Source organism: Macrobrachium rosenbergii, chromosome 18 (assembly GCF_040412425.1).
Source record: "Macrobrachium rosenbergii isolate ZJJX-2024 chromosome 18, ASM4041242v1, whole genome shotgun sequence".
NCBI classification, from domain to species: domain Eukaryota; kingdom Metazoa; phylum Arthropoda; class Malacostraca; order Decapoda; family Palaemonidae; genus Macrobrachium; species Macrobrachium rosenbergii.
Window position 1 is genome coordinate 27,111,734 of NC_089758.1, and position 16,047 is coordinate 27,127,780.

At 35.2% G+C, this 16,047-nt stretch overlaps 1 protein-coding gene across 1 annotated transcript in view; it reads right to left on the reverse strand.

The window, feature by feature from the left end:
- The window catches only part of LOC136848221 (uncharacterized), a 127,108-nt gene extending 113,167 nt beyond the window's left edge, over nucleotides 1-13,941 (reverse strand). Inside the window, exon 1 of the mRNA XM_067120565.1 lies at nucleotides 12,694-13,941. The gene's annotated coding sequence lies outside the window, so the exon portion shown is untranslated. The remainder of the gene's footprint in view (nucleotides 1-12,693) is intronic.
- Between the last annotated feature and the right edge of the window lie 2,106 nt (nucleotides 13,942-16,047).

The following is a 16,047-nucleotide window of genomic DNA, read 5'->3' on the forward strand; positions in this document are numbered from 1 at the left end:
AACTACGCAATAAAACTCAAGTGTTTTCCCCTTTGATTACTGTGCAAATACAAAACAAATAAAAGGCACTGGACCGTCAATGGAAGATAAAAAGAAAACATTATCAAGAGGAAGGAGAGGAAAAACATGGGAGAGTGGGAAGATTTTAGTGAAGTTTCAAGTGAACGACATCGGAGATAAAAAAAAAATTAAATTATCCTTATTTTTACGAACTGATGGAAATTGTTGTACAGTGGTTTGCAGTCTGATGAATACCGAGTTCTTTTGTCTCTTCCAAAATATTGGAATATGCAAGGGAGGAAACCGATAGCGATAACGTATAGAGGAAAATTCAATCCATTAGGCTAAGTTTGAACATCGACAGATTATTGAAATACAACTGCTATTTACGAGGACACACTTTCTGAAAAAAAGAAAGAAAAAACTGAAGATACTAAAGAATACTGCACTGTAAACTAAAACTGAAAACACTTACAGAGAAAACAGAAGGTACACATAATCGAAAACGGCAGAAAATATAAGTTGAAAATGTCACAGGATAAACGAGAACGCGGAAGGAAAAACGAAGAAATTCCAAAATCATCGTAAATAAAAACCAACACCTTTTGGATGGAAGACACATCTGAGTCATGTGATCTAAAGTATATCTCTCGTAAGAATTATGGATATTCCGTATATAATATAATGATGACTTTTCCTACGAAGGACAGAATATATCTGACATTACTGTCGCGACGGTTGGAGGTTTTCCAGTTCCGTGTTACCTTTGGTACGGAGCATAAGAGTGGGGTCAGGGAAACCCCCTTACAGGTGGGTGTACAAAATAAGACGATCACTTATTAAGCCAATTATTCCGAAAAAAAAATATGAAAAACAAGGAAAAAAAACATGAAAAAGATGTTGTGAAGGATGACAGAATTGGGAAATTATTAAGAGTTGGCAAGTATTAAGAAAAACGATAACAAACCAATATGAACTTTCATGATGAAATAAAAAAAAAAAGAAAAACAAGAGAATAATAAAAAATTTAACACCACTTTCGTGGAGAGTGGAAAACCTGTTAATATTTTTTAAAACAAATTTGATAAACAAAAGGGCATGAAGAGTTGGCGGATTCGTACAGGAACAAATGCGGAAATGACGAGGGGTCAGGGAAAGGAGAAAACGGTAAAAGGAAAATCGAAAATGAGAACAAATAAGAGAACAAGGACAAGAAGCATCATCACAGGTAAAATAAGTGGGACAAAAATTTTTCGTTTCTTATCTTAATATGAACCGAAAAGCCAAGAATCACGAAAAACATAAATACATAAATCCGCTATATCAATACTCATGCTTTACAAACAAACAAGCAAACAAACACACATAATATATATATATATATATATATATATATATATATATATATATATATATATATATATATATATATATATATATATATATACACACACGTGTGCAGTAATTTCTGTGCACATACAGTACACAAACACCCATTTGGTAACTCCCATAAAACAAAACTTAATCACGCATACATCCACACGCGCAACGAAGCTTACTATTGTATGCACAACCAAGATATACTATAATACTTTCCCAACGGAGGAACGTTTGGTTGGGCCGAGTCCCGAGGCACTCACGAGGTTTCCTGCTCCGTTTCATTACCTTAGGGCTTATCCAGGGCAACTAGTCATCCACGTTTTTTACAAGTCCGCAACTGAAAAAAATTTCTTAAGCGAAGTGTCTCCGTGTTTCCCCAAAATATTCCCCAAGTTTTCACATCTAATCAGGTTCAAAAATAAAAGATTTTTTCTACCGTTAGGCCAATTTAAGCACAATAAAACAATGATGGCTCTCTGAGATCGGTGGTAAATCTGATAAAAATCAGCTTCAAACTTACTGTTTCATGATAATAAAAGATTTCATCACCGAAACACAGTAACAATAATTAGTATCATTCTGAAGACCAATTTTCAGGGGAAATATTAATCCCTCTAAGTAATATTATTCTTAATAATAGCCCTATACCTGGTTTTTCCTTTCACTTACAAAAATTTGAATGCATGATACGTTTGCTAGAGTGGAAAAGAAAATCACGAGAGTATTAAACCCAAAACCAAGCGCGTGCGAGCAAACACATCTAATTTTACAACCTACCTGGGAGTAATCACACAAGTGAACGGGAATTAATTAAGAGCTATGGAGCACAAAAATGACCAGTATCATCACTAAGTACGGGGCAACTTGCTAAGCTTTCCCTTGCTGGGAACCCTGCGCACGCGCCGTTACGACTGAAGAATTAAGATAACAGATGCTGTCAGTTCATGAACGAGTAATTGCCCTCTGGCTTGGCACGAGTAAGTCATGCTATATACCAGATGAAATCACTGGCTCCTTTTTTTTTAATTCATTATAATTCATACTAACGTTTCCTTCGCTTAAATTTTCATAGGAGATGGGATAAGTTAAATCAAATCAAATCTCACGGGAATATTCCAGTGAAATGCTGACCTGCTATTCAATCTCATAAAATTACAGCTACTTAGAAGATTCTGGGGAGAATTCAAATTTTTATTATCAACAGAAAGCTACGCAGGCAACAAATTACATGGTACTTGTAACTGTATTTGCTTATATAATCTCGCTCTTACGTTCAAGATCTTTAACTTCGTGATATGAACTGGCCAAGAAATGTGACAGCAGTGGCCGAAATGATAAAATTCCTACCTTAAGCCACTTCTGAGATCCTAGTAATAACACGTTACTCCTTTATGCCTGGACAGACACGAAGAATTCCAATTTTCGTCTCAATGCAATTCGCCTTTCTTTGATGGTGAAATGAATGAGTAAATCATCAGTCAAGTTCTAACCTCATTAACATCCCCCCCTGGAATGTCAAAGTGAGTCACACATGCTGCATCAGTGCTGTCACATCAAGAAAACGCAAAAGATAGTGGAATATTGACATATTAAAAGTGTATTAAGAACTTAAGAAAATATAACCGAAGATACAATTAAAATCATGTTCGTTCCTTACAAATCATAAATAGTTTTGATTATACTGTGCGGTTTATCTTACGCAGAGTTTGGGATTGATTGCCGTTTACCTGGTTTAGAAGAATCATGCAGAATCGTGCAAACGAAAGGAGAATTAAGGAAGTAAAGTTTACAAGAGGAGGAATATTTACGAACAGCAAAATACCAACATAACCAAATCGAAAACGTCCTTTTCAAAGCATCCTTAAACACCGCACAGAAACTAGGTCGACTGACAAACCCGAAACCGGAAGACCGGAGAATTCAGATGGACATCGTAACTAGACGATACTGTGATTCTAGACCCGTGGATTCGGCGAAGAGGACTGAAAAGAAAGCTCAGAAAACTCTATAAAACTATCGGCGTCGGCCAATAGCCCGCGGCGAACCTCTGGTAGTAGCACCGGCGACTTCCGTCCTTTCGTCCATTCGACCATTCGTCCGTCCTTCACCACTCGTCGAACTGACTGAGCTAGATTTGCCAAGCGTTCACACAGTATACTTTCATAAAAGGAAAGTAAAGAAAAAAAGAAGACAAAAACTACGTCCGTTTCTCCGGCGAGTGGGGCCAGAGACATCTAGTGACCGGAGAATGAATTAGATGATGGCCTGTGTCTGGTACCGGCGCGTCGTTCTCGTAAGAGGAAAAGAATGAGTTGGATTAGGGAGTCAAGAGCTGGAAAAAGACTGGAATTCCCTGGAGGGGTTATAAAAGCGACGATGGCATCGTATGTGCCTTAGATTTTGAAGAGTAATACAGGCGGCAATGACCGCTTTCTGCAGAAAGAATGATTGATAGAAGAAGAGACGGGATGAGTTCATACGATAGAGCTATATTCACGAAAAACTTGTGTTGAATAAAAGATCTTATGAAAGAAAAAGCGACAATGTGTAGTCATACAATAATATATGTAATTTAATACCGTGTGCAGGATGTGAGAGAATATGTTGAAAACCATAACCAATACATACACATAACATATGTGTGTGTGTGAGAGAGAGAGAGAGAGAGAGAGAGAGAGAGAGAGAGAGAGAGAGAGAGAGGACAGTCACCTCTGAGTATATTTTAATAGCTAACTAAACGTTGTCATTCTGAAAATGTATAATAACCTTATAAAAAGGAATTATTGCAACCATTAATGAAAGTCTGCCAAGATTTCCAGGCTTTATATACCACGAAAAAGAAACAATGAAATTGCTTCTCTCTCGGTTTCGTCTTTAATACGAAAGCAAATTTGACCATTCTTTTGAACAATAAGCAATGGAATGGGACACAGTTTTAGCCGTAAATGCATCTTATTTTCATCGTAAACCACAAAAGAAATAACTGACGTTGCCTCAGGGTACAGCCGTCATACGGCAACTTTCATAGGGTCATTATAGCCGGAACTTGGTCATTCAACATTTCGCTATAAGACGTATCTTAATTATTACCCGAACCAAAGAATTTATATAATGTTTTAATCAACAAAAATATGGTACACTCATAATTTGTCAGCTTCCATGAGATTAATATAGCCGAAACTTGGTCATTCAATATTTCTCTATAAAATATATCTTAAATATTACCTTAATCAACGAATTTTATATTTTTATCAACGAAGACAAAACACTTACATTCTCCCCACATTTGAGATTTCAATTTCGAGATTCCAAACCGACAAAGCAAAAAAAATAAATAAATAAATAAAAAAATAAAAAAAATTGTCTTTTTCGTAAAAACTCCTCCGGCAATTTTTCTTATTTTCACACAAACACGAAAACGCGGCGTGACCACAATCAGACGTTTCTGAGAGAGAAAACAATGGAAACGACAACAGAAATATGTAACTATGACGAACAATGCAACGACTCCAGGGAGGAGAAGGTCCGGAACACGCGCTGTGTCGACTTCCGTCGTATTTTTGTTACGAAGTTGCCAGACTGTCGTGTGCCGGAGTCTTCGCCGCCGTCATCTCCCATTGTCTTTCAAAAAACAAGTAAAAAATGCGCCGAATTTTCTTCGGCGCAATCGAGTTTTCTGCACAGCGTATAACGCTGTATGAAACTCTCAGCCGCTGTCCATGAAACTTTAAGCCACGGCCTGGTGGAAGTAATCCTCCCTCTCTCTCTCTTGAACCTTAAACAAAATAAAAAGTACTGAGGCGGCTAGAGGGTTGCAATTTGTTACGTTTGATGATTGGAGGGTGGATGATCAACATACCAATTTGCAGGCCTCTAGCCTCAATAGTTTTTAAGATCTGAGGGCGGACGGACAGACAAAACCCCATTACAATAGTTATCTTTTACAGACAACTAAATTTAGTTAAGACCCCAAAGAAATGTCAGAAGCGATTTCTAGGATATACCCTTTTTTTCTCCCAGATTCCAACCTTGGCATTTCGAAAAATATTACTGCAAAAAAAACTCCTTTATTGATTCCATTCACCTTGCAATATTTTTCTCGGAGCCCTTATAACCAGTCCTCTAAAAGAGAGCCGTGTTTTTATCAGCAATATCTCTCTTACTGTTTCTTAAGATTTGTTTTGGTTAGATCTGGTACGATTTAGCTGAAACTTTTCTTGGTTAGATCTGGTACGATTTAGCTGAAACTTTTCTTGGTTACATCTGGTATATATGACTTAGCTGAAACTTTTCTTGGTTAGATCTGGTACGATTTAGCTGAAACTTTTCTCGGTTAGATCTGGTACGATTTAGCTGAAAATTTTCTTGGTTAGATCTGGTATGATTTAGCTGAAAATTTTCTTGGTTAGATCTGGTACGATTCAGCTGAAAGCTTTCTTATAGGAGTGTTCCTGGCTGGGTCCCCTTCACGCAAGATATGTGACGACGTTCGTGAAAATCATCCCAAAATTTTTAAATGTTAATGATGAATCAGAGCTCCTTTTCCAAACCGTTGAAAACGTTACTGATGAATGGTTTTTCTGTTCCAAAATGTTAAGAGTGTTAATGATGAATGGTTTTTTCCAGAACGTTAAAAACGTTTATGATGCATGTTTTTTGTTCCATAACGTTAAAAACGTTAATGATAAATGGTTTCTCCTATTGTAAACCATCTAAAATGTTAATAATCAACGCTTTCTTATATTCCAAAACGTTAAAAACGTCAATGATTTCTCATGTTGCAAAAAATTAAAAACATTAGTTTTTTAAGCCTTTTGGAATGAACTACGCGTTGAATAAAAAAAAAAAAAAAGAAACCAGCAGACCCAACATTGACGTCAGGCTTGGAACCATTGCATAACGAGTCGAGCTTTGATTACTCTGACCCTTTCCACCGGAAGTGCCCCGGTGACCCCCTATTACATCATACGTCGTGCGCGTTTGGTATGATTGCATTTCGTGAGATTATGCTCTGCAGTCTTTTTTTTATTGCAAATATCGAAAGTGCATTTGCGCACGCGCACTTCTATATATATATTGTGTGTGTGTGTATGCGGTAAGTTCGATTTTGTTTGATGATTATATGTTTTTTCTATTTCTAAAAGTGTAATTACGTGTGTGTACGCATGCTTGTGACAACAGTTTGGAGAGAGAGAGAGAGAGAGAGAGAGAGAGAGAGAGAGAGAGAGAGAGAGAGAGAGAGAGAGAGAGAAATTTTCGTTTCCCCAGGTGCATGAAACCTAAAGAAATACTAAATACCCGCAGAATAATTAGAACCGTACCTTCGTAATCACAGATTCGTCTTAATATCAGAGAACGATTAAGCAACCCTAGCACTTGATGTACCAAGAAGAGACTAAACTTTAGCTCTACATGTACTGAGTTCAGCCGTGTGCCAACTGGTCAGCTGATCCTACCAGATGCAAGATATTGCTTATAGTATTTGAATCATATCCCATCAATCTTTCAAGAATCTCAGGTATACAGTAGATCTGACTTAATATTATGAGCTGAATTTATCATACAAATGATCAACGACGAGATAAACTTTAATTAAAACATTAAAATTTATTCGATCATACCTATTATAAAGGCAATTTTTCACACTACAAAAGTTTTAAGTATATACTAACCAAATTGACAAATTCATAAAGCTGCATAAACAAAACAAACACAAAAAACTTGAAATTATTACTGCTTTTATGATGGTTCAGATTATTAGATATGGCAAATAAGGGATATTCTTTTACACATTTGTAAATATCAGTGGTATTAAAGGGGTTTACAATCAAGTTTTTAAGGGTTATAGGATAACCGGGGGCTAATACTTGGCAGAGACTCGGGTCGAAATCTTGACAAGTGGTAGTAACATTGCTTGCTATTATTTAGAAAAAAAAATAATAGCACTGACACTACAAACCTAATTTATACGAAACATTTTGTTCCAAAATAAGCTCATTAATGACACGGTCTTTTAGCGCAACAACAGTAATTTGTAGAGAACTTAGAGTCATTACTTTTAAAATCAAAATCTTTTGATGCAAACTCAGTGTGATCAGACTACTGTATTTAGAAGAAAACAACGCACAACAGTGAAATCCACTTCTTAACAATGAAACTCCTGTCTTCGCTAGAGGGTACGTTGTAGTATCTTAAGCATGGGGGACCTGCTTAACAGTTCATTGTCTAGATACTGAGAGTACAAGCAGAATTAAGGTCAAACTTTTCCTCGGTAAACAACCCAATAAAGACTTGGATTTATTTTTTTTTCTCAAGTGGCTTTGTAATTCACTAACCACTTTCGTGTTCCCCACTTTCCATTTCCAACTCTTTCTTCTTTATTTACTCATTTTTTTTCTACCTTTATTAAGTAGGTTCCCTTGTCAAGCTTGCACAAAAATGTTTCCTTAACAATTCATGATATATATATATATATATATATATATATATATATATATATATATATATATATATATATATATATATATATATATATATATATATATATATATATATATATATATATATATATATATACTGTGTATATATACAGTATATATTATATATAAATATATATATAATCATGAATTGTATGTATATAAATTATATATATATATAGATATATATATATACACATATATATATGTGTATATATATATATATATATATATATATATATATATATATATATATATATATATATATATATATATATATATATATATACTCCTTTATATAAATAAATATGTATACGTATATATAACTTAAATTCTTTAACGTATAAGTATTCTCCTGTGATAAATGACTAATGCAACCCATTTAAACCTACTGTAATATTTCCCCAATTCTATCAGTGACAAGCTAACTAATGCCAATCACATCCACAAAGCCAATTTCCCAGGTGAGTGCAAAGGTGAGGGTACTACAAGGAGAAATGAACCGCTTAGAATAATGGATGGTGTTCAGCCATCACCATTAATACCTCTATGGGGAACGATTCTTCACCATGAAACCATGAGAGAGAGAGAGAGAGAGAGAGAGAGAGAGAGAGAGAGAGAGAGAGAGAGAGAGAGAGAGAGAGAGAGAGAGAGAGAGAGAGGACACCTGCAAAACTATTTAAATGTTTTAAATTCAAAAAGAGATTATGGAAGCACTTTTGTTTTTGGTCTTAAGTATATATGGCATTAAACAGGGAATATCTGGCCAACAACAGTCATTTTTTATTTCCGTCCATTAAATACTGCAATAAAGACTGATAATTAGTACTTACATCCCCATCCATTATCATTACACTCGCAACATAACTAGGTTCAGTAACACTAACGGCTTGGAGGCATGTACTATTTATATAAAATATCTGATTACGTATATGAATAAAAATAGAAACATTTAATAACAAGGTTCGGTAGTAATAGAATATGAAGAAAAGAATTAAAATTTTTCCACAATAACCTGGGTTTAATTCAAGTGAAATGATAGCAATTATTATAAGTTAAAAACTTCAAGAGGAATGCAAAAAAACATATAAATATATACACATAGGTGCATATCCCGTGTTCACTTTCTCCCAGTAAACAATTCTAAACTGTTTTTCTAAAAGATTCCAGTGTAAATATTTATTTACGAAACGTGGTGTATTACAAAATACAGCGTAGTCATGCTCTAGCTAACAAACAAACCACGTGGTATTTAAGAAGCCATGAAGATGTGGATGTGTTGAGAAATGGTCTATTTGTTCTTGCATTGTAAGATCTCGACTACTACAAACACTTATATCTGTTATTTGTTGAGTTTCGACTTTCATTAAAAAAAAAATTAATGCTGCTCTTATCAATATTACGTGCGGAATAAGAAAAGATGTGAATGATTAACTGATGACATAACAATAAGATTCAGTTTTTTTTCAATCAGCCAATTCAATCCCTTATCAGATCACTACTTGACAAAATGAATTGAAATCTCTCATCCTGATTCTCCGCAAAATCCTGAATAATATTCTCAAGGAATTTTTAAAATATTTCTGTATTTACTAAGTGATGACTTATTCTTCATCTCAAAGAATGCTTTTTTTGTTCTAAAAAAAACATGTTTCTGTTGAAAATAATAATAATAATAATAATAATAATAATAATAATAATAATAATAATAATAATAATAATAATAATAATAATAATGCTTCACACAAAACCGCAGTAACGCAAGTACGGCACATCAAATACGAACCATATTGAAAGGCTTCCTACTTTTGTGAAAGCTTATTTATTATGCATGGCTTTACGCAGTGATCTTCACTCACTTTCCCAATTTAGGGCCAACAGCTGAACAACGTTTTCCCTTTGAAGTTCTGTTGGCAAATGTATCCTATTACCACAGTACTGTGTGTATTACATAGATACATACATATATATAATGTATGTCTGTATTACATACATATATATAATGTATGATTGTATGCAATGCAAAAACTATACGTGGGCATGTATGAACATAACTTTACAAGCCTGTGCTTGTAATCATGGATATATATATACATATATATACTGTATATGTATATATATATATATATATATATATATATATATATAGATATAGATAGATAGATAGATAGATACATAATACTACAGTTGTGTGCACAGGCAGTGTGAATAAGTAAATATTTTACTTATAAATGTGTAAATTCTGAGTTTAACTCATTGTGTTTTTATGCTAAATACGTAAGCACTGATTATACCCAAAACATGGACGACTGTACGCAATTTAATTAAATAACCCGGACCCCTTACAGATTAATTACACCTTAATAAAACTATTCCTATTAGAGCAAAAAGTTAAAATACCGTGATTCGATGCAGCGTACGAGTCTGTGAGAGATTCATCATGAATTTACTTAAACTTAAAAGCGTTCACAAACGAAGTACAAATGATGGTGAATTCAAGTCTTTTATACTTCCTCCATCAATCATGGCCCCCTCTTCCACTCTGCTGGAGATCTCTTCGTTCACTGTCAACAAAACAACGCTACTGCAATTCCGTGTGGGAATCAAGCACTCGAGTAGCAAGAGTCTTACGAAATTTTCCTCTCACAACTCTTACCTGGGACTGCATTGTTTTCGGTGTTTTCGTTAGTCGGAAGTTTCGTAACAATGTTCCTTGCTTTATGACAATAATCTTTTATAAAAATTTTTTTTATCAAATTCGTGTTTTTAATTCCATTCTTTCTCTTCAGTATTTTACCAAGAATATTTCCTTCTCGGTTTCCTAGGGTTTACACATGTTATCCTAATTCCTTTTCATTGGTAATAAAAAGTCCTCAATAAATTAAAGGACACTGATAACTGTGACCTATCCTAAGAATATCATGACTGCTGCAAAAACAAAAAAATTATCTATTTTCTAGGAGTCATAAACTGAAATAAAGTAATATCAGTCCGTTTGTTTAGAGGTAATTAAACCTTCATTCATTTATAACTTAACTAGAAAATAACTCTAACTTATGAACATTACCTCAGATATAAAAGACCGTTCTAAAAAAATTCTAAAAAAATAAATCATTAAAATTATTAACTTACATCTCATGTGCAACTCACAGAACAGATGTCAATTACACTGAAAAATCAATCTTTTTGTGATTCCACTTCTCGTAGAAATTATCCCCATCATCTGGTATCTGTTGTTAAGGTATTATTTCAACTCCTGTTACCATCATTCACGAATTTTACTGGCTTCATATATGTGTGTGTGTGTGTGTATATATATATATATATATATATATATATATATATATATATATATATATATATATATATATAATATACATAAAATTATATATACTATATATACATATATATTATATATATATATATATATATATATATATATTATATTATATATATATATATATTATATTATATATATATATATATATATATATATATATATATATATAGATTATATCATATATTATATATAATATACACATATATTTATATATTTATGTATATATACGACAAATCAGTCAGCAAATGCAAGGTCTCAAGTTACTATTTGGCCTTTAATCATACTAATTTGGTGAACTCATAATCAGCCTTCAATACTCTGAAGAACGTGTTGACTAATATACAATACACAGAACAACATCGGCTTGTATACAGACCCAGTTTATAATTATAATTTCATACGAGTAATTGTCTTTACTAAAAAATTAATAAATTCAAGAAAACTATTCAAAACCGAGGAATGATATTTATAATTTCAACTTTTTGTTACGCAATAATGAAAGTTCATTATAGTTTGGGGGCTGCTAATTCATCACGACTGTGCAAACATGTTACTGAATGCCAAAGGCAAAATGCTCTTGAAATTTTTCAACAGAAATTATGAGACTTTATTCGGGTCAACTGAAATGAAAATAAACGTCTGAACGAGGAGTGAAAATCGTTAACTGATCGTAACCAAAACTCGAGGCTATCATGGTTTATCTTAACATCAGCTAAATTATGAGTCTAGAACAGAAAACGGAGGGGATGTATAGTGAGCCTAAAACTATCACTAGTTTATGTGACGTAGGCTAAACGCCCCTCTTTTCTGTATAAAAATTAAGTCTCAACCTGAAACATACTTTAGCCGTCTGGTGCAACCGGCAATAAGTCATCATGAGGCCAAAGATTTTCAACATAATAAGTAGGTGCGTATTAACCCTACAGCGGAAGGAAGTTGTTTATCTACCGGAGTTGCATTAGCCTGGTGTAAACAACACTAGCACGAGGTGAACAGAACCATTCTTCATAAGCTCCTCTCTCGTCATCATAACGCGAGTAAAACCCACGGTCTAAAAACTGAAACACCAAAAACACACATAACATCCGCGATGCACAGGAAAGCCTCTTCGATTCAGAGAATAATCCTGCTCACAGATTTCACCAAGTGACTTGTAACCTCCCACAATCCGGCGATTCCGTTTTGCCAACGTTATTTCTGTTCAACAGTTTCACTTTCCTAACCTGTTCCATGCTCGAATCTCTCTCTCTCTCTCTCCATGTCACACACATACACACACACACACAAACACACTCTCTCTCTCTCTCTCTCTGTCTTTCTCACTCTATCTCTCACTTTTCTCGGTCCAAATTCCACATCACCTCTCAAGTTCCCCTTATTTATTGACCAACCGTTACGTAGGCCTATCTGATTGCAATGCAATACGCACATTACGCAGTATGATGCTATACGTTAACAATTTTAAGCGTCAATTAATAAATTTAATACTCAACTTACCTTGAACAACTATAGTATGCAAATAATGCTGAAAGTATCCCACGATGAGGCCAGGGATTATAGGCCTCCCATAAGGCCACTTATTATTGATTACTTCAGCTGCTTGCGCTGCAGTCGTCTTGTCGTAATTAACTGTTATAGTCACTATTCGTAGTGCGTTTAACGATTGTTAATCCGTTTTCTCGTAAAGCTATTAATCAGGATGAATCGTTCGCAGATATCACTCATTCGTCAAGATATTTCATATCCTACGGTTCGGTTCGTCACACTTTTTTATATATCCAAGTTGTCAAGCGGCTTCCATCTCCAAGTGAAAATACCAGATACAACTCAAAGTATTAATCTCGTTAGATGTCGTAAATAGTTAAATGCTCGCCAAGAGAGCTCGGTGACTTTTTTTATTTTGGACAAAGTGTGTCAGTCGTGTCTTCGAGTGAGTCAGCCGCAGCCACACCAGGTTCGGGAACAGAGAGAGGGAGAGTACCGTGTGCCTTTCACCGAAGTCAGGCACCAACTGCGGGGCTCCGTCAGTCGTTACCTTCACCAGCAGACGTTTTCCATGAAACCTGATCGAGAGAATGCGTTTATTGGCGTTTCCCTAGCACATACTGGAATTCTTATTTAATTTTCCCGCGTTTTATAGACTTTACTGAAGGTGGAGACCGGTGGACCCTGGGTCATTTGCCTAAAAAGGCCCCGGTGGTCTAGACAGTCTAGAGCTACGCGAATTGTTTTGAACTCGATGTCAATGAAAGTTAGGCGGGGTTAATGAATCTCCCTTTCCCGCCTTTTTTTTCTAACTTCGGCGTTAGCAAACTTTCAGGATTCTAGTAGGCCTAACGCGCAGATACCAGGGCCTTATGCTGTTTTTTCTTTCTCACTCTCTCGAACTTACTAAGAGAAACACTTTCTGAGTTTCAAGGGCGGCTTTCTAACCACGATTCAAACCGAATACCGAGAACAGGTTTCCGGACGTAGCTTCAAAACTACCAGACTCAGTTTAGCATTGGTCCCAGCCTACGGTGGGCGCGCTTTCCCTAAGTTTTTTTTTTTTTAGTGCAACGCTTCTGCTCTGTCGATATACTACTTGAGCGGAGAATGTCTCGGAAGTAAATAATGAATGATAGTATGTTTGGAGAGGTTTCTGTTCGGTGCAATTTGATATGTAACTTTACTGTAGTGAATTAGATAGTCCCATTCAATTGATCTGGTTTGATTTTATAAACATTTCAGCTATCTGATTAAACCGTGAACTTCATTTTTCTATATGAAAGAAAACAAGTCACAAAAAATATTATGCTATGAATTTTCTCTCCAAAAATAAGACTATAGGCCTACTAACTAATGCCTGTGATGAGAGGTCGATACATACAAAATCACTGCTGTATCACTTATCATTTACCTATTGATAGTGATGATGCAGCTTTAAATATCAGTTATATTTCCACTGTGTGATACAGGAGAAACTGAAAAACAACCTCACGCTCATTTCGCAACGCAAAGCGGTAAAAAATGAAAGAAACTTTTAGCATAGTAGCTACACATAACGCATTTCCTTTATTAATATTGTCGGTTAGTTTCTTCACAGTCATAAAATAATCGGTTTGGTTAAGTAACGTAATGATGAGACATTCTCCACTCGGGGCGTGCCTTCAAGTAGAGCAACGTAATGTTTTAAATGAAGGAAATGCTCTACTTACTGCTTACTGGAATCCTAAAACATCTGGACCATAGGAAACAGTAAGCTTTAGAAAACAGAATAAAAATAGATTCGAGAATCTCTCTCTCTCTCTCTCTCTCTCTCTCTCTCTCTCTCTCTCTCTCTCTCTCTCTCTCTCTCTCTCCAACGAATGAACTTTATACAGTTATAGCTAATGAGATAGATTCCATATTATGAACGACCTGTGATATACAGTAGCAAACACGGACAGGGAGAGAATCCTCTTCCTAGCCTTTTGCAGTAATCCTAGTTTTGTAGATGAGATCCGATATCCGTGGCAACTTCAAAATCTGTTGGTAGATTAATCTATTGCTAACAGCTTGGAACCTTATTCATTTGTTATACGAGGCTATTTTCTGGCACACCAGCAAGTAAGGGCTAGCATAATTCTTGGTGGTGACTGAGGTACTCGGAATACAACAGTAATTTCTAGGCCTATGTTAGGGAATCATGCCTACTTGTTGTAAGAGAGTAATAACCTGAAAACTATCCTGCGAGGGTTCTTCCTAATGGTGACGGCTTTCCTCACCACGACTCTCACTACACAGTTCAGATTCAAAGGCTATACCACCACACATGCAACCACCGAGGCTCAGGTTATATAGTTCGCACTTGAAAGCTCGACCACCACATTGGAACCAACAAGGAATCAGACAATGCAACCACCAAGGTATATGCTACAAAATTCAGACTTAAAGGCTCTACCTGCACACGTGCAACCACCAAGGCTCAGGCTACATAACTCAGACTTGAAGGCTCGACCACCACAATGAAACCACCAAGACTCAGGCTACATAGTTCAGATTCAAAGGCGTTACCACCACACAAGCAACCACCAAGGCTCAGACTATATAGTTAAGCTCAAAGGCTCTACTACCACACGTATAACCACCAAGACTCAGGCTACGTAATTCAGGCTCAAAGGCGTTACCACCACACGTGCACCTTCTGAGCAGCATCCTACCTTCTGTTTCCAATCTTTGTTTGGGAACTTGGGAACATAAAAGCTTATGATGTTCCCTATGCTACCAGTTAGACCAATAATTGTGGGAGTGATATTTGGGACAGTGGAAAGGGTCTATAATGATTCATTTTATTGATACCAGGAGAAAATACCAGGAGAAAATAATTAAGAACTATTGTCGTTTTTCTCATTCATTCAAAAATAAAAGCAGAAAGGTAAAGGTCTTTAGAGTTGGAGGATGATAGAAGAAAAGCAATACATCAGCGTTCAGTGAACAGAAAATATTATTATTATTATTATTATTATTATTATTATTATTATTATTATTATTATTATTATTATTATTATTATTATTATTATTATTATTATTGAAGCCACGCTTACCACACTTCCTCTTTATTTTTTCGAACGAATTCTCATGTTACTGACTTTGTTACTGTTTACATTACCAAGCACGAAATCAGAGACTTACCAGTCGCAAGCAATTAGAAAGCCACATATAATTACTGCTTCAAGCATTTCACAGAAAGAAAACAAAAGCTCCTGAAGGTGGCGACATTCTTCAGTCGACATTTCCCTTTAACTTTCGAACACGGAAGTCCTACTGGAGTCAATAACCTTTAGTGCTGTAACGCTAATTATATCATTCGACGAATTATCGATTGGAAAT